At 46.7% G+C, this 19,073-nt stretch overlaps 1 pseudogene; it reads left to right on the top strand.

Moving 5' to 3' along the window:
- Window positions 1-17,602: 17,602 nt before the first annotated feature.
- Window positions 17,603-18,289, top strand: LOC113129589 (serine/threonine-protein kinase pim-3-like; annotated as a pseudogene).
- The last annotated feature ends 784 nt before the right edge of the window (window positions 18,290-19,073 follow it).

Here is a 19,073-nt window from a genome sequence, read left to right on the forward strand (position 1 = left end):
TCATGGCATATTCACCACTGAGCCCATGGTGGATTCCCCATATTGCACAGCACAGTTGTATCACTCCCTCATTACGCACCAACCAGTCGTGCACTCTGGCAGCCTCCAGAGCGGTGTGTTCCATGAGAAAAGCGCAATATGTGAGAAGTGTGTCTTTGCACCCCGAGCATCGGAATTCGAGCAGCTCATTCTCCTTATGGCGCGCGGTGTGTACAGCTGACCAAGGCGTGTAGACGCACCATCTCATCTCATTCAGCACTGCACTTGCAATTCTTCCGCACTCTCCGTTCCCGCGGCATCGTGCGCCCATGGCGCACCTCGGGTTTTGCACAATACCGGCGCGCGAACTTGAGCATTCTGGAACCGTGGATACCCAAGTGCCAGAGGGGGAAACGTTTCGGAGGTGAATTTCACCCCTCAGCGCTACGATTGAATTTCCTCTCACGTAGTGTAGCAGTTGTCATCTCCTCCCTCGACCTGACACTACGGGTCCCCCGCTCTTCTTCATCGTAGGTGACCACACAGGGCACCATGCGCCCAGTCGACATTCGGGCGAACGTGATGTGAGCTTCTTCCCTTCGCGGACTGAGACGGCGGCTCGTTACAGCGTGGTGCAGCGCAACATCCGAGGCACCAAGATTACCGGTGGTCACATCTACACTACAGACGGACTCTCCCTCTATGTCGCTTCATGGAATGCCAATGTGTGCCTGATCTTCACCCAGGGCTGCCATGAAGAAATCCCACACATGCTCTGTGCTCTGATCGTGGCAGACAGCAAGCTGGGTGTGGAGTTCATGCTATGGTGCGTGCTGCACAAAAGCGCAGAAGCCTTGGATCTGAGAGACCTGATCCCGTTGGACGCACGTCTTCCTGCTGGACGTACATATTCCTGAGCCGAGAGCGATGCGGACAAAACACAAGAGCCCCGTCACTGAGCAACGGCGGGGAATTCAGCATGATATCTCAGCTAGGAACCGCATAGCTCCGGGCTTCGCTGATGACCAGAATGCCCTCTGCGTTCTCTGTGGACAGCGATAACGTCCTTGTGCTGAGGCATCTCCTGAGAGACGCGGTGGCGATCGTGCCCAAAAGCACTGTTGCAATGAGGAGGCCGGGGCACTTGAAGCGAAAGAGTTGAGGAGTGGGATGTGAGAAGAGACACGCAGCGTGCCCAAGCGGATACGTCACGTAAAATAAAATGAATACTAAATTAGAAGAACTAATCACCAGTAAATTGATGCATCAAAAGGATTAAAAAAAAAAAGAAAAAAGGAAAATTAGAAAAATGGGAATAAATATGGCTTTTCAGGGAAGTTAAACTGTGAAGGCTGTAGAAAATGAGTGAAGGACATAGAAAGTAAGACTAAGGGAAATCAGAAGGATCAGAGAAAAGAAGGGTTGTTTGCAGCACAAGAATGGTTAAAGTTTAACGTGGTTAAAGAAAGTTAGAGTGGACAGAGAGGGAGAGAGAGGAAGGAAGGAGAAAAGAGACAGAAACAAATAGAAAAACAGGTACAAGCCTCTTCACCAACATTGTATTTAGGGCAAACTGTTGAATTTACAGATGTTGTAGACCACCTCCTCATTCTAATAATCCACCAGCTTCCTCCATACGCCCAGGGAGAGGGGGGCGCTGTCGGTGGAGCAACATCACCTCCCACAGCACCTTCTGATCCTGTGCCTCGGCCTCAATCTCCTTATGCAGAAGACAGTGAGGGAGTGCTGGCTTATTTTAACAGACTGAAAGAGGTGTTTGACACTCAAGCAGTTAAAGAATGCCTTCTTCATTGGCTTCAAAACTGAAATTTCAGGATTTATTCAAAAGCATCAGATTGGTTGCCTAACTTGTGTACTAACAGAGACTGAAAATTATGTTGTGCATGTGATGAGAGTTACGACTGTAACTGCGGTTCTATGAATCCCGGATGACCGCCGGACCGAGAGGCGGTGCTTGAAGCACTGGATGATCATCCTTGCGCATGCGCAGGCCGAGTATTAATAAAAACAAAGTCACCTGTGACCTTCTGGTGACGTCCCAGTGACCTGGTGAATCTATAAGATCACGTGACACCGGAGGCTCAGTCCCTTGCTCTTCTCACGAAAACACAAGGATTCTGAGGGACCGAGTGCTCTGGCGGTCATCCGGGATTCATAGAACCGCAGTTACAGTCGTAACTCTCGTTCTATTTCATCCCTACTGACCGCCAGAGGCGGTGCTTGAAGCACTGGATGACTTATACCAACATGGTCACGAGGAATCCTTAGACCTTAGAATCGTAGCCACCTCACTAGAATGAAGAAGGGTGCCGTCACAGAATCCCTTCTAATGGCTGGGGTGTAACCACATTCACCCTATAGAATTTGGCAAAGGTGTCTGTAGATGTCCAGGATGTCGCCTCGCATATGATATCCAGAGGTACTCCATTCATTGCAGCCCATGAGGTTGTGAGGCTCCTAGTAGAATGGCACCTCACTCCAGATGGTTACTCTGTGAGGCATAAGCCTGGGTTATGACATTGACCACCCAGTGTGCAAGGCGTTGTTTTGAGAGTGCCTGACCTTTCAGGGCCTGAAAAGCACACAAACAGTCCATCAGATTTCCGAACAGTTGCCGTTGCGCTGATATATTTCTCTAACGCACGAACGGGACACAGTGGTTCAGACGGGGGTCCCTGTGTCGAAACGAGCAAGCTGCAGTGTGGCCAACTGATGAAGCCACCTTAAGAATAAATGATGCATTGGGCCAGAGTGTGACTCCTGAACCATCAGGGTTCCACCGATAACAGGACTCGTGTACTGATAGTGCGTGCAGTTCTCCCACACGTTTTGCTGAAGCAATCGCCAAAAGAAATGCCGTCTTCATCGACAGCCACTTAAGGTCTATGTCTGCCAAGGGCTCAAATGGGGGGCCCCGCAGGGTATTAAGCACCAATGAGAGCTCCCATGTCTGTGCTATGGGGCGCCTAGGTAGGTGCAGTCATCGGGCACCTTGCAAGAATAAGGAGATGTGCTTGCTACGGCCAATGGTACCACCGTCTACTTCATCATGCCAACAGGAAATTGCTGCAACATATACTTTCAGAGTCGATGGAGAACGTCCCTGATTAAGGAGTTCCTGTAAAAACGCTAGGATGGATGAGACCGGGCAGCGTACAGGAACCAGTCCCTTGCCCCGACACCATCTATCAAAAAATTTCCACTTGTTGGTATACAACAGACGTGTGGACGGTGCTCTTGCATTACTTATCATATGACCTACTTCCCCAAGGTACTCTGAAAAGGAAGTGCCGGCCCTGCAGTGGCCAACCCAGAGCTGGAGGCGATCGGGTTGGGAAGTAGTACCCGGCCCCCCAGCTGGGATAGAAGATCTCTCCTGAAGGGGAGGCGTGGAGAGTAGACGTCCAAGCTCCCTGGACATAAACACAAAGGCCTGCAGGGAAGCGTCGACCAAACTATGCGTCGGTGCATCGACTGGAGAGGTCTCCAGTGAGGCTGAGAGTCCATAAAGCAAATGGGAAAGGGAATTCCCAATACGGCCCATACGTGCCCCCACATCATATACCTTGCATAGCAGGTCATCTGTAATACGACATTGCGGTCGTGGGCACCTGGCATTAGTCCTCAGAGCCTCATCTGGGGCCACAATCAGAGGCTATAGCCAGTTCAACTGCCGGCATATGGCCCAATCCAAATTTTGGAGCGTCCTGCATTGACGCCAAAGTCCGATGTAGGTCGTGAAAATACCTTAGTGTCTGTTCAACAGGCATGTAGTTCCTTCACATGCACAAAGCATGGCACGGCCTCCTGCCGCCTAAAGAAGGCACTGAAAGTAGCTGATTGTGCCTGTGGAATGTCCAGCTGCAAGCGGGCAAGAGCCGTACGGATGGCCGAAGCCGCAGATTCATGCCCGCCACCCTGAGAACTGGTAGAGGCATGGGAGCCTGATTCTGAAGTCCTAGAGCTCATAGCTACTGGACCTTCATGAAAATATGTATCACATGCCGCCAATGAGATGGCGTCTTCTTCACAGACAGTGGTCCCACGGTCACCAGCCGTCTGAATATTCTGGAGGAGGGTTCTCATCTGAGCCAACTCCGTAGTAAGATGGTCCACCCGAGCAGACAATTTTCCGGAGCTCTCCATCCTCGTTCGCTTAGTTGGAACGGACGCTCCCGCTGCAGCAGTACGCTTTAAACCCGCAGTCTGGCCTGATGGCAACGGGCTCAACTGCCCATCCGCCAACCAGTAAGTAGGCTGTTGAAATGCAGCCAAGCGGGCTGCCCGTATGGATGGGGCAAAATACTGCAGTTGGTACATGCGTTGTCAGAGAGTGCTTCCTTGAGATGGTCCACACCAAGACAGGAAGGACACAAATCATGACCATCTTCAGGTTCGAGGGGCTGAAAACAGGTCCTACAGCACAAGGATTCAAGCATTGTGCGATAATGAAATATATATTAAGGTGGAGTGAGTTAAGGAAACACCGTTTCAGAGAGTCGGGTCGAGCAGGACGCGCCAGTCAACTCAAAAAATGCGGCTGACGATCAATAACACTACTCCGCGCTTCCGAAATCACGTCGAGCCGAAAAACGCCACTGATGATTCGGAAACAATCGGTAATAATAATTATAAGGTTAAATCAAGGCGAACAGTAAAACGTCACTGCCGATATCATAGCTAAACAATGCCGAGCCTGGCAATGCACATAACTAACTTAGGCAAGCCGTACACGGCTACACAAAGCAACACAAAACCACAGTTTGGGAGAGGGGATGAAAACACCTGTCACCAACTGGGAAAAACACTCAATTCAATATAATTGGCAGACCAGTACACACTATGGCCAATATATAAATACAACAGAAAATTACTTACCTGCTCCGGGTATATTGTAATATTAATTTTGCTCGCGCAGCCCCTGGAGGGCGGGATGCACCCGCAGCTCCGACTGTACAGTCACGAGGCTACCAGCGAAAAACAAATGCAAGTAAGTAGTGGCATGTAATGATGACACTCAGCAAACCTGCGTGCGATGACTGAAATTGCAGAAAATCCTTTAATGATCTTAAGAAGACCCCTACCAGCACCTCTGTTTTAGGACTGCCTAACTATGAAAAATGTTTCATGCAAACTGTCAATTGTAAGAATGGTCACATGACTTCAGTGCTGACTCAGTCTTATGGGGACAGAAACAGGCCTATTGCTTATTATTCTGCCCAATTGGATCCAATAGCAAGACCAATGCCTGTATGTATTCAAGCTGTTATTGCAGCCTCCATGACAGTCCAAGCTTCAGCAAACATCGTGTTGTTCCATCCTCTGACACTAAAGGGTCCACATGCAGTCTCTGTCCTGTTGTTGCAAAACAAGACAGCATACATGTCACCAGCTAGACATCTATCCTGCATGACTACATTGCTTTCACAGCCACATCTCACTACTGAACGATGTACAACCTTTAATCCTGCTACATTAATGCCTATAGCTGAGGATGGTGAGCCACGATTGTATTGCTGAAACTGAGAATAGAGTGTTGCCCAGGGTTGACCAAACTGACACACCTTATAAAGATGCTGAAATGACAATGTTTGTAGATGGATCTTGTCAAAAAAAAAAAAAAACACATACTAATCTAATTCTACAGGATATACTGTTGTAACCCTTAAAGATGTTTTTAAAGCTGAATCACTACCATCTCATTTATCATTGCAGACAGTGAAACTTATTACCTTAACAGAAGCTTGTAAATTAGGAGAAGGAAAAGTAGTTAATATCTACACTGACAGCAATTATTGATTTTCAACTGTACATGTGTTTGCTCAGCAGTGGAAGAACAGAGGAATGATTACATCATCTGGTAAGCCCATCACACACAAAGATCTTATTTTACAGCTGTTAGATGTTGTGCAGCTGCCTAAAAAGGTTGCTAATTGTAAGTTTGATACAAATGTGAGGAATAGACATGATTTCTTTGTGGTGATTGTAAAGCTGATGAAGTTGCTAAATCAGTAGCACAGAAACACTGCCTTTACAAGCTACAGTTACAGTTGAACATCTTGATGAGCAGATACTTAAAGACATGCTGAACAGTGAACCTTAGAAATGACAAGACTCATGGGTAACAAACAAAAACAAAGAGAAAAGAGTGTAAATTAAATGACAATAACATTTGAAGATGTAAAGATTAAAAGTAGTGTTACCTAAAAGTTTATTTAGATATGAAGCTGTACTGACGCATGCTAATGTACATTCGTCAGCAGGAGGAATGGTAGATTAGTAAACAAAGTGTTTACAACATATGGCTTTAAAAAGTATACTAAAAATTTTTTGTTAACGATGTCAAATTTGTGCAAAATAATCCACAGGGACAGATTGTGACAAGAAATAGTGGAAAAGTTTCCACTATCTGAAGATCATTTTCAACACATCTGCATGGATTTTATTGAACTAAATGACGGTGAGGGAAAGAAAAAATACTGTTTAGTGATCATTGATGCATTAACTAAATAGACTGAAGTGTTTCCAGCAAAGCCTCCTGATGCACTAACAGTAGCTAAAACACTGACTACTATTATTCCCAGATTTGGAATTCCAGAGAAAATCTATTGTAATAATGGTACATACAGTATTTTGTAAATCAGGTAATTAAATATTTTACAACAATTTTATCATCTTCCTGAGCTAAAACCATCCATCAAGGGGGATGCTCACATGACTGAGACCATTGCTGATTACATGGCAAAAATGTTGAATAATAAAAATGTTGCAAATGTTGTATTAATGCACAACAGGAGGGTCCTAAGCATGAACCACACTCCAGAGTGAATCCAGGAGACTGGGTCTTTGTAAAAATCATCAAGAGGAAGTATTGATATTCTCTGTGCTGGGAAGGACCTTACCAAGTACTGCTGTCCACACCCATGGTTGTGAGAATTGCTGAAAGACCTTCCTGGATTCATTTAACAGACTGTGAAGAGGTAAAAGTACTGTCTGAGTAATTCTGTCAAACCAGCAGGGACTCACTCTAAACTCCAACAAAACCTGTGGTGAAGTCTGGCTACAAAGGGGGGTGGGACCAATAGGGACCACTCGTCTCAAACCAGTGAAGAAACCAACCACGCCCAGGGGAGTTAGGTGAGTGAGGAGTAGAGTGACCTGGGGAGAAGACTGCTCAGAATTACATTTTGCCATGGAGGGTCCAATATATCGACCCTGAGACCCCTTTAGACCATTTTGTGGGGTGAAACTGACAATGAGCATATTGACTGACATATCGCTGACCACAGTTATGTTGATTTTGCTTTTCTTTGAGGAGGGTTTGCAACAACCGGAGAACGCTACTCACTCCACTGAGATAAGACCTGGTATGAGAAAGAATTGCTACAGCCAGGCTTGAACTGCACACTGCAGCTGTTTACTTCCACCTGCCCTCCAGCCAGTAAACGATGTCTTTGCATTATTTGATGACACCCCATCAAACGCAAGTGGTCGGAACCGCGCTGGACGGGACCGTTCAGAGTGCTGGAGAGGACATCCCACGCAGTGAGACTGCAAGGGAAAGGTGATGTATGGTATCACTGGAGCATGTGTACACCAGCAGAGGAGCCAGGTAGAGTGACATTAAAGAGGCTCTTGCTGCTGAGGCAAACACAGAAGGGGACTCAAATAAGTAGGTGAGAAGGTTTCAAGTTCGTTGTCCCAACGGCGGACAGCCATATGGAGTGAAATAAAACTTTGGGTCCAGGAAAACTGTTTGCTAAGCTTTCTAGTGTGCCACCAGCATTTTATACTGTACTTTTATATTTTTATACTGTTATACTGGCTCTTCGGGTAAGCAAATCACTTTTGTCTTGCAAGCGTGTCATGTTGTGTGTGTTGTATAGTTCGTCTACAGACTAGCAACAGACTAGCTATAGTTTAACACACCTAAAAACCAACTAAACTCTAAACAATTCATTAACTGCTACATTCCGGTACTAGTCAAGTACCTTTCTATTTTGATCGGTATTTATTGCTATTTCCTGACTTAGCGCTCGTTAGCTAGCTAGTTAGCTTAGCTAACATGGCCTCTCCCTCTCTCTCTCTTTCTTGCTCGGTGTGCCACATGTTTAGTTATTCCTCTGCCTCCTTTAGCGATAATGATACCTGTAATAAGTGTAAGGTTCTGTTAGCCTTGGAGGCGAGGATCACTGATTTGGAAGCGCGGCTCCGCGCCTTCGAACAAAAGCCAGCTAGCCTAGCCCCATTAGCTGGTGTGAAGCCACCGAGCTCAGGGTCTGTTAGCGGTCCAAGGGCAGCTCCGGAGCAGCCCGGAGAATTAGCCTGGGTGAGGGACCGACGGAAACGTACTCCTAAGCAGAAGCCCACGGCTCATCACCTGCCTGTTCACGTTTCTAATACATTTTCCCCGCACAGCGCTGAGAAACCGACTCTGATAATTGGCGATTCCATAGTCAGGAACGTGAAAATAGAGACACCAGCGACCATAGTCAAATGTATTCCTGAGGCCAGAGCGGGCTACATCGAATCAAATCTGAAGCTGCTGGCTAAGGCTAATCGGAAATATGGGAAAATTGTTATTTTTCGGCAGCAATGACACCCGATTACGCCAATCGGAGGTCACTAAGAGATCCGACTCCTGACAAGCCAGATCTGCTTTCATGTTTCTCAAAAGACAAGAGGCCTAATGGCTAGGCAGTCGGACTTGTAACCTGAAAATTGCAGGTTCGAGTCTCAGGTCCGGCAGGAATTGTCGGTGGCACAGAGTGAAAAGCCAGTGCCCTGTCCACCCTCAATACTATGACTGAGGTGAGACTGCTCTGGGTGTGTTTGCACGGTGTGAGTGTGTGTGCACTTGGGTGTTAAATGCAGAGCGAAAAATTCCAAGTATGGATCACCATGTAAAGTCACTTTCACTAAATTTAATGTTGAGTCGGTGTGTAGCTTTGCTAAATTAATGTCGGACTCCGTAGTTTTCTCTGGACCCCTCCCCAATCTGACCAGCGATGACATGTTTAGCCGCAGGTCGTCGTTCCGTCACTGGCTGTCTAGGTGGTGTCCAGCAAACGATGTGGGCTTCATAGACAATTGGGCCACTTTCTGGGGAAAACCCGGTCTGGTAGCGAGAGATGGCATCCATCCCACTTTGAATGGTGCAGCTCTCATCTCTAGAAATTTGGCCGAGTTTATTAGCCGACCTAAAGCCTGACAATCCAGGGTGGGGACCGGGATGCATAGACTCTAAAACGCCTCTCTGCAGTTTCCTTAGAGCCGCCGCCCCCCTCAAACCACATAGAGACTGTGTCTGCCCCTCGAACATATAAATCAAATAAATCAGAAGTTAACAGAAGAGGAGTTATTCATAAAAACTTAATAAAAATTAAGACCACTCCTCTTATTGAACAGAAAAACAGAACTGTCAAATGTGGATTATTAAATATCAGGTCTCTTTCATCTAAATCTCTGTTAGTAAATGATTTGATAACTGATCACCAAATTGACCTACTTTATCTTACTGAAACCTGGTTACAGCAGGATGTATATGTCAGTCTGAATGAATCAACCCCCCTCAGTCATAAAAATTGTCATGGTCCTCGAAGCACAGGTCGAGGTGGAGGAGTAGCTGCAATCTTCCACTCAAACTTATTATTAAACTTTCATCCTCAGAACAATTATAACTCTTGAGAGCCTCACTCTTAGTCTCTCACATCCAAACTGGAAAACACAAAAACCAGTTCTACTTGTCATTGTGTACCGTCCCACCTGTCCCTTACTCAGAGTTTTTAACTGAATTCCCTGACTTTCTGTCTGATTTAGTGCTTAGATCAGATAAAGTCATTATAGTGGGAGATTTTAACATTCATGTAGATGTTGAAAATAACGGCCTCAGCATTGCATTTAATTCTATATTAGATTCAATTGGTTTCATTCAAAATGTTAATAAACCCACCCACTGTTTCAATCACACCCTTGATCTTGTTCTGACCTATGGCATCGAAATTGAACATCTAATAGTTTTTCCCCCAAATCCTGTTTTGTCAGATCATTCTTTAATAACTTTTGAATTTAAAATGATGGATCATGCAGCGTTTGGAAGAAAATTCCACTACAGCAGATGTTTATCCGACAACACTGTTAATAAATTTAAGAAAATGATTCCATCTTTATTTACATCTATGCCAAGTATAAACATAGTGGAGGGCAGTTGCTTCAATCCCACTCCCTACCAAATTGATCATGTTGTTGACAGCGCTGTAACCTCACTGCGTGAAACACTTGATTCTGTAGCCCCTCTGAAAAAGAAGTTAGTGAATCAGAGAGGACTAGCCCCATGGTATAATTTACATATTCGTACCTTAAAGCAGGCATCACGAAGGCTGGAAAGGAAGTGGCATTCCACAAACTTAGAGGAAATTTTTCTAGCCTGGAAAAACAGTCTACTAACATATAAAAAAGCTCTCCGTAAAGCCAGAACTGCATACTATTCATCACTAATAGAGGAAAATAAGAACAATCCCAGGTTTCTTTTCAGCACTGTAGCCAGGCTGACAAAAAGTCACAGCTTTGTTGAGCCCAGTGTTCCCTTAGCAAATAAAATCACAACTATTAGAGATAAAATTCAGCAGATGCTTCCTATACCTGCAATAAACAAATCTTCTACTACAGTAGTTCTTGAATCATCTGTAGGACTTCAGTTATGTTTAGACTGCTTCTCTCCCATAGATCTCTCTGAATTTACATCAGTAGTTGCTTCATCAAAATCATCAACGTGTCTCTTAGACCCCATCCCGACTAGAGTGCTTAAAGACACCCTGCCATAAAGTAAATCATCTTTATTAAACTTGGTAAATGTATCTCTAGTATCAGGCTACGTACCACAGGCCTTTAAGACTGCAGTAATCAAACCTTTACTCAAAAAGCCTAGTCTTGATCCAGGAGTCTTGGCTAATTATAGACCAATATCCAACCTGCCATTTATTTCTAAAATCCTAGAAAAAGCTGTTGCTAAGCAGCTATCAGACCACTTACACAGGAATGAACTATTTGAAGATTTTCAATCAGGATTTAGAGCACATCATAGTACAGAAACAGCCTTAGCCTCAGATAATGGACTTGTTTCTATACTTGTCCTCCTAGACCTTAGTGCTGCATTCGACACCATTGACCACAACATCTTATTACAGAGACTGGAACATGTGACTGGTTTCAGAGGAACAGCGTTAAAATGGTTCCAATCCTATTTATCGGACAGATTCCAGTTTGTTCATGTCCATGATGAACCTTCCACACGAACAAAAGTTAGTTATGGAGTTCCACAAGGCTCCTTGCTAGGACCGATTCTGTTCACCCTGTACATTCTATTAATTACCACTGCTATGCTGATGACACTCTGTCTATTTATATCTATCTATTAAACCTGTTAACACAAACCAGTTAACCAGACTTCAAGCCTGTCTAACTGACATAAAGGCCTGGATGACCAGTAACTTTTTACTTTTAAACTCAGAGAAAACAGAAGTCATTATATTTGGGCCAAAAAATCTCAGAAATAACTTTTCTAAAATTATAGCTACTCTAGATGGCATAACCCTGGCCTCCAGCACTACTGTAAAAAACCTTGGAGTTATTTTTGACCAGGACATGTCCTTTAACTCACACATAAAACAAATCTCTAGAACTGCATTCTTTCACCTGCGCAACATTTCCAAAATTATGAACATCCTGTCTCAAAATGATGCAGAAAAACTAGTCCATGCATTTGTTACCTCAAGGCTAGATTACTGTAACTCATTACTATCTGGATGTCCCAATATCTCCATAAAAAGCCTCCAATTAATCCAGAATGCCGCAGCCAGAGTCCTGACAGGAACTAGCAAGAGAGATCATATTTCTCCTATATTGGCTTCTCTTCATTGGCTCCCTGTAAAATATAGAATAGAATTTAAAATCCTTCTTCTCACATACAAATCCCTTCATAATCAAGCTCCTTCATACCTTAAAGACCTCAGAGTACCATATTATCCCAATAGACCACTTTGCTCTCAGAGTGCAGGTCTACTTGTGGTTCCCAGAGTTTCCAAAAACGGACTGGGAGGCAGAGCCTTTAGTTGTCAAGCTCCTCTCCTGTGGAACCAGCTCCCAGCCTGGGTTCAGGAGGCAGACACTCTCTGTACTTTTAAGTCTAGACTTAAAACCTTCCTCTTTGACAAAGCATATAGTTAGGGCTGGCTTCAGGCAACCCTGAACCATCCCTTAGTTATGCTGCTATAGGCCTAAACTGCCCGAGGACCATCGGTGCACTGAGCTCCCCTACCCTAACCCCCCCCTTTCCCTTCCCCTCCCCTCTCTTCCTCTCCTCCCACCTTATGTATATTCCACCATTGAATGTCACTAACCTTGTGCTCTCTCTCTCCCTTAGTTTGTGCTCTCTCCCTCTTTCTCTCTGTTCTCTCTGTATCTTCTGCAGGTGTCCCTGGTCCTGGAGCTGTATATCGCTGATGTGCAGTTACTGGTCCCACCAACCTGCAGTGTCTATTTGTTGTTTATTGTTGCTGTTCTTTTCTCTCTGCTCTATCCACTCACCCCAACCGGTTTTCTTCCGTTAAAGGGAGTTTTTCCTCTCCACTGTCGCCAAGTACTTGCTCATAAGGGAATTGTTGGGTTTTTAGTTTTAGTTTTTGGAAAGTGTCTTGAGATGATTTGTATTGTGATTTGGCGCTATACAAATAAAATTGAATTGAAATATATTTTTGCTATGCTTGTATTGCTTCCTTCTGCTATTATTGAATTAGTGCCTTTGCTAGTCTCAGAGTAGGGCAGTATGGGTCTGCCACACAAGAAATTCGTAGTATTTATAGTAGTAAGGCTTAGTCTAAAGAATGGGAATGCTGCTTTGGGAGAAATATGAGCGTGACCAGACCACTGAGGGGAAAGGTAAGGGAGCAGTAAAGTCCAGCGACTATTGTCTGCTGTATTATGGAGATATTGAGTTGATGTATGTCAAAGGATCCCCGACTTTTCAGTTTGATCTGTGTCCTGTCATCTCCTGTGGCAGGTATCCCGTGGCGGAGGAGGGTTACACCTACAACTACATTTGCCCTCATCCTGGCAGGGCACCTGTGCTATGGTTCACTTAGGGGTTTCTATAGCGCTGATTGGGCATGCTAATATGGTTTCCATGTTTCCCCTAGGTCCCACACAGTCAATTCCAGCGAAACTCACCCAGAAACGGCACCGCCACGTTATTTTCTTGGGGGGACGTAGGGCTAATTTTGATCTCACACAGGGCAGCCCCACATACATTGATGCAATTGGAGTTCCAAGAGGGGTACCTGATGAATACAAATTGGCAGACCAGGTGGCAACAGGGTTTGAAAATATACCTATAATTTCGGCATTCTCTCCAGTCACCCCCAACAAAAATGTGGATCGCATCAATTACGTACATCAAAACCTGCTGAGATTGACCAATCTCACTAGTGATGCCATTGAGGTCCTCTCAGAGCAACGGGGTCCCACTTCCCTAATGACGGTACAGAAGAGAATGGCGCTGGACACGTTATTGACTGAAAAAGGGGGTGTGGGTTCCATGTTTGGGAATCTGTGTTGCACTTTCATCCTTAACAACACAGCTTCAGATGGGTCCGTCAACAAAGCTTTGGAGGGTCTACGGACCCTGTCCAGGGAGATGCATGAACACTCAGGTATTAATAACCCTTTGGATGACTGGTTCAGTTGCACATTTGGCAAAGGGAAGACGGCAATTGTCTGTTCTCATTTCTCTCACTGGTATGGTCACTGCTCTGGTATTGTGTGGTTGTTGTTGTTGTATTTCCTGTATTAGATCTCTTTGTAACAGACTCATTATGACCCCCATGGAGGGCCAGCAGGTGGCTCTCCAAATGCCTCTGCTCACTCCAAAGGGGGAGGCAGCGGAGGTTGAGGAGGAGGAAGACTTTACGATGGCTGTACAATAAAAATTTTCCTATTTTTGGGTTGGTCTCTCGGAAGACAGACCAAAAGGGGGAAGCACGGCATGGCAGAGCCATGCTGAAGATGCCCAGCACGCTCGGGGTACAACCTCAACCCGGGGGGCCAAGGAGTTCCGCGAACGCCTGTGCCTGTGCGTGATTGAGCCACAGGGAGCAAACTGTTGGACTGCAGCGACTGTTATTTTCAGCTAAACTTCTCTCGAGAGAGCAAGAGGAGCGTGAGTCGCTTGGACACAGAGGAGCTAAACGGCCTCTGTAAACAGCTGGTTGGAACAGGCAGTGTTCAGCGAGGACGCGAGGGGTTACAAAGAACCTAGGCTCTGGCGCATCTTCAGGACCTGACGTGACCAACAGAGCGGACAGGTGCCCTGGCGAATGCGGGTCTGCTTACGAGGCTTGCATTGAAGAGGCCATGGTACTGGGACATTGCGCGAGACTGCTGGTCACGGGCGGAATGAAGAAAGCCAGGGTGCGTGAATTCCAAGCGAGAGGCGCTCCAATCGGCGAGGCATCCGGGCCCCTAATATATCACTTCCAATGCATGATAGAAAGGGTGTTTGAATATTTCTGAGTGAAAAACATGCGCATGGAACCGTTTCAACTTGAGCTTTTCAGAGGGGTGGTGCTGGGCGTCACTAAGGCACATTTTGGAGACGCTCTCTTCGAACACAAGCACGCTCTGCTCTCCGCACTGGGACTGGAGCCTGCGGGATCCGAGAGCTACGCGAACCTTGTGCTCAGCCACCTGTACCGAGTGGAGAAAGAGTTCTCTTGGTATGCGAACCTGTACACCTAGTGCCTGGTGCCGAGGCAGTGCGGCAAGAGCCTCGCCATGAAGCTGATACTGGCTGCCGTGCTCCTGCAGACATCACCGTTATGGTGCAAGCACAGAACAAGCAAGCATGTGCACCATGCTGAGACTCGGTGTGGAAAACGCGATGGAGGAACTGCAGTGACTACCGTCTTGCTCAGACGGAGAGCACCCTGAGCGTGTGCGGGAACCCAGAGAATAGAATCAGAACAATAGCTCCTCGGCTGCAGTGGATGATTGACACGGATGGAGGTAGAAACATACCGCCCTGTCCGGCAGCAGCAGCGCCCGGCCAAGCCTCCGGAGCTTCCGGAGTCGTCTCCCTCGCCACGGAAGCCTCCATCTCTACCACCACCTGAGCATCCCGAGTCGCAGCAGCGTCCAGTGCCGCTGCAGCCAGATCCCCCGCTGTCAGCGTGCCAATGGCCACTGCCGTCTCCAGCACTGCCATTTCCAGCACTGCCCCAATCTCCAGAGCCACCGGAGTGGCCCGAACCACCAGCGCCCGCAGAAGGGCTAGAGCCACTAGAGTGGCCCAAACCCCCGAAGTGGCCAGAACCACCCTTACGTCCCCAGCCACCTCAGTTACCAGAGCTCCCACAGCCACCACAACTACCAGAGTCCCCAAAGTTATCGCAGCAGCAGCTTCCCCGGCCGTCTCAGCAGACAGAAGCTTCACGGCCGTCTCGCCCGTCTCCAGAGTCCCCAGTGTCTCCCGAGTCCCCAGCGTGTCCTGAGTCCCCAGCACCACTGCCGACGCCGACACGGCAGCTGACGGGGTCTCCAGAACAGCCACCACCGCGGCAGCCACCAGAGTTCCCCGACCTGCCGCCGCCGACGCAGTAACCACCAGAATTCGACGAGCCGCAACGCCAACAACGTCAACCACACACATAATGACCTAGGGTCATAACAACGCCCATCCTCTCATTGCCTCACGGTCTCGTGAGGTTTGTGTCGATAGCATAGTTTCACCATGTCTTCTCTGAGAGACCTCAGGTTAACGCCTTCTGCTCCAGGCACGTACACCTTGTCTCCTATGACCGGCACGGGGTCCAGCATCAGAGCCTTGTACAAAGAGCAGCATAGGTTTGGGGCTTCCATCGAGAAAGAGGACATCGGAGGAGGCTGCGTGCAAGGGGAAGGGAAGAAGTAAAAGAAATGAAACTGAATCGTGAAATGGAAAATGAATATAGAGGAGGACGCGTTGGTGGGCGCTGCCAGAAAAGCTACCAACCTATATAGAAGAGTTTCCACGATCAGCTACACGACATGAAACTGAAGTTCGCGAGTGAAAGCGTCGCATGTCGGAAAACAATGCAGCGGTGCTAAGTGTTTAGCATGTCTTGTCACGCTGGTAAAGAGCAGCAAAGACATGCTAAGTGTTTAGCATGTCTTGTCATGCTGGTAAAGAGCAGCAAAGACCGGCACAGAGCAGGGGTGAAACTCCGCTGTCCTTGTAACGTGAGGGTGTGTGAGACTTGTTTCACAAACAACCCGGAGTTCAGTCGTACGCGGGTTCATTTGCACGGTCTGCACCTGCTTCGCTGAGGTGATGTGTAAACCTTGTTGCATTTGGATGTGCTCACGATGTTCGACAGATGTCAGTGAAAGCGACTTCCTGTGCTTGAAGTGTTCGAAGCAGGTGCCTCACGTGGAGCCCTGTGAATGTCGCAGCCTGTGTTATGACACAGCGGTTCCACGTGACCAGAGTGCAGGGAGCGTGCTGCGACGAGAAGAAAATCGCCCAGTACAGAGACGCGAGGGTGTTTGAGAGGGTCGCATCCAGCAGGCACGTCTTAGCTGCCGATCTCAAAGTGTCCGCGTCCACAGGTGTGCTCGTGCGAGTTGGAAGACCGCCCGAATCCCCTGTCCATTCGCTGCACTCCAGCATTGACCGTGATGCAACCCCAGTCCTCTCATGGCCTCCTTCACGGAGAGAGTGGTGCTCACGGCCATGCTCAACAACCATGTCACCAAAGGGGCTGCCTTTGTGCGTCAACGCTCATTCGTTCAAAGGGACATTGGTGAACACTAGGACCGGACCGTTGAAATCTCTGATAGCTCCCAAGGCATACAAGAGATTGGTCTCGGACAGAGAAAAGTCAGCTCACCGTGCAGAATACCTGGGAGACACGGTCGCATCGCTGTCCCACTGCATCCTCTGTCTCCTGTTCAATCGTAGCTCAAATGTGCAGTTCTCACGGTCTGAGGGTTGAGCCTCCGTGAGGTCCGTGATACTTCTACGTGCGCAACAATAGACACTGCATGACAATGTACCCATCATACACCCTCACAGAAATAATTATCAACATAACAAAACAAATGAACATACAGACCGGTAAAACAGACTCATGATTGAAACCAGTAGACGAAAACGGAGCTTCGAAGTCAAAGTATAAAAAAAACACCTGTAGGACTTATGAATGTGGTGTTGATTATATCTAGCTTAAAGAATCCACTCCTCAGACATTCTCCTCTCTTGTTGCGCTGTAACAGTCTCAGAGACCCGTGTTGCCAGAGGCTGGGTTTCTGAAGTTTATCTCATCCAACCACCATTCGAGCCATCCAACCACCATTCGAGCCATTCGACCAGCATTCAGAGCATCCGACTAGCATTCAGAGCATTCGACAACCGTTCAGAGCCATCTGGTTACCGTTCAGAACATCCAACCAACACTATAGTCCAACCGAGAGTGCCTGATAGGCACTCAAATTACATGGTATTAAACCCGCTCATCCGAGGTATCAGCATTATCTTGAGCCATTTGCATTTGCAGACATTACCTTTACTATGATGGCAGAATTTAATGAAAAGTATAAAGTGTCATTTGCTACAGAGTTGGGTAAAGGGGGTTCGGGTGTGTTGTATTCTTGAGTGAGACTGTGTGATAAGAAAGAAGTAGCTGTGAAATTACTCAACCTCAATATGTGTCGATTTGGCACACTGAAGGGAGCTCGGGTATCCATAGCGATCGTGATGTTGGACCGGGTCGCCTCGCCTTTGGTTGGTGGCGTTATATGCATGCTGGACTATTACGAGTGGAATGGCAAGTGGTTGATAGTCATGGAAAAACCACTCGCCTCACAAAACGTTTTCGATTATATCACAAAGAGAACATTTCTGGATGAGAACGAAGCCAGATACTTCATGGTTCAGGTCCTGGAAGCCATAAAACACTGTCGCAGTTTCGGGATCATACATATGGAAGAAAACATGCTTTTGGACTTGGAAACGCGTGAGCTGAAGCTCATTGACTTCGGCTCTGCTGAGTTTATACAAGACAAAGTATGCAAGGAGTTCTATGGCACCAAGGAATACAGGCCACCTGAACGGATCACTAACGGAGGTTCCTACCGTGCTCAGCACGCGAAGGTGTGGTCGCTAGGCATACTGCTATACGATATGGTGCACGGATCGATGCCCTTTGGGAATGAAATGGATATCGCTGAAATTCTGGAATTCTGGAAATGCAAACCATGATGAAGAAATAAAACATGAGACATGATTTAAGTTGAACACTTTGTATGTGACTTTTATTTAAATGTGTGAATCCATATACATTCACCATTTTCCAAAAACGCCACATTCAACACACATTGTCATCTGACATTTGCAATCAATAACATGCTCTTGACATTTTGGACACTCAACATAAGTGTCATCATCAGACATTTCTATATAGTTCTGAGTCTCAGCTTTCAGTGGCTCTTGATCGGTGACTAGCTCTGTCTCAGCTTCCGCTTCCAGTAGCTCTTCATCGTCGGTAGTGTTGTCATCAGAGACCCATACTATAGCTTCTTTTCGGGTATACATGAGTTCCTGCTCTTCCCCATTAGAGTCATGGAACAGTACAGAGTCAGATTGCGTATATCTTCCAGGCGGCAGAATGGCATATCCCATATCGGTAGTGAGTTCAACACCCCGGGGAGAACGGCTGCTATGCCGCAGAAAGATAGCCTGCTCGTGCATATGAGTGTAGTCTACCATGGTTCTTTAGAGTAGCGTAGGCAAGTCAGAGAGTGAATGAAGTGAAACCTGCTCTCTCACTGGACTTGCTCGCGCTTGTGGTCCCATAGAAGACAGAGACAGCTAGAAATACTGTAATATTTAAATGGTTTGACTTAAAGTGTTGCAAAAACATCTAACAGCTACTTACATAATTAACTGAAAGCTTCGGACTGGCCTGATACTCACGTATATGTAGTTGGTCTGCATCAATCAGTAAAATTCACTTACTGTAGATCTCATTAACTGTTTCTAATGT

The sequence above is a fragment of the Mastacembelus armatus genome, unplaced genomic scaffold (genome assembly GCF_900324485.2).
Source record: "Mastacembelus armatus unplaced genomic scaffold, fMasArm1.2, whole genome shotgun sequence".
NCBI lineage: Eukaryota > Metazoa > Chordata > Actinopteri > Synbranchiformes > Mastacembelidae > Mastacembelus > Mastacembelus armatus.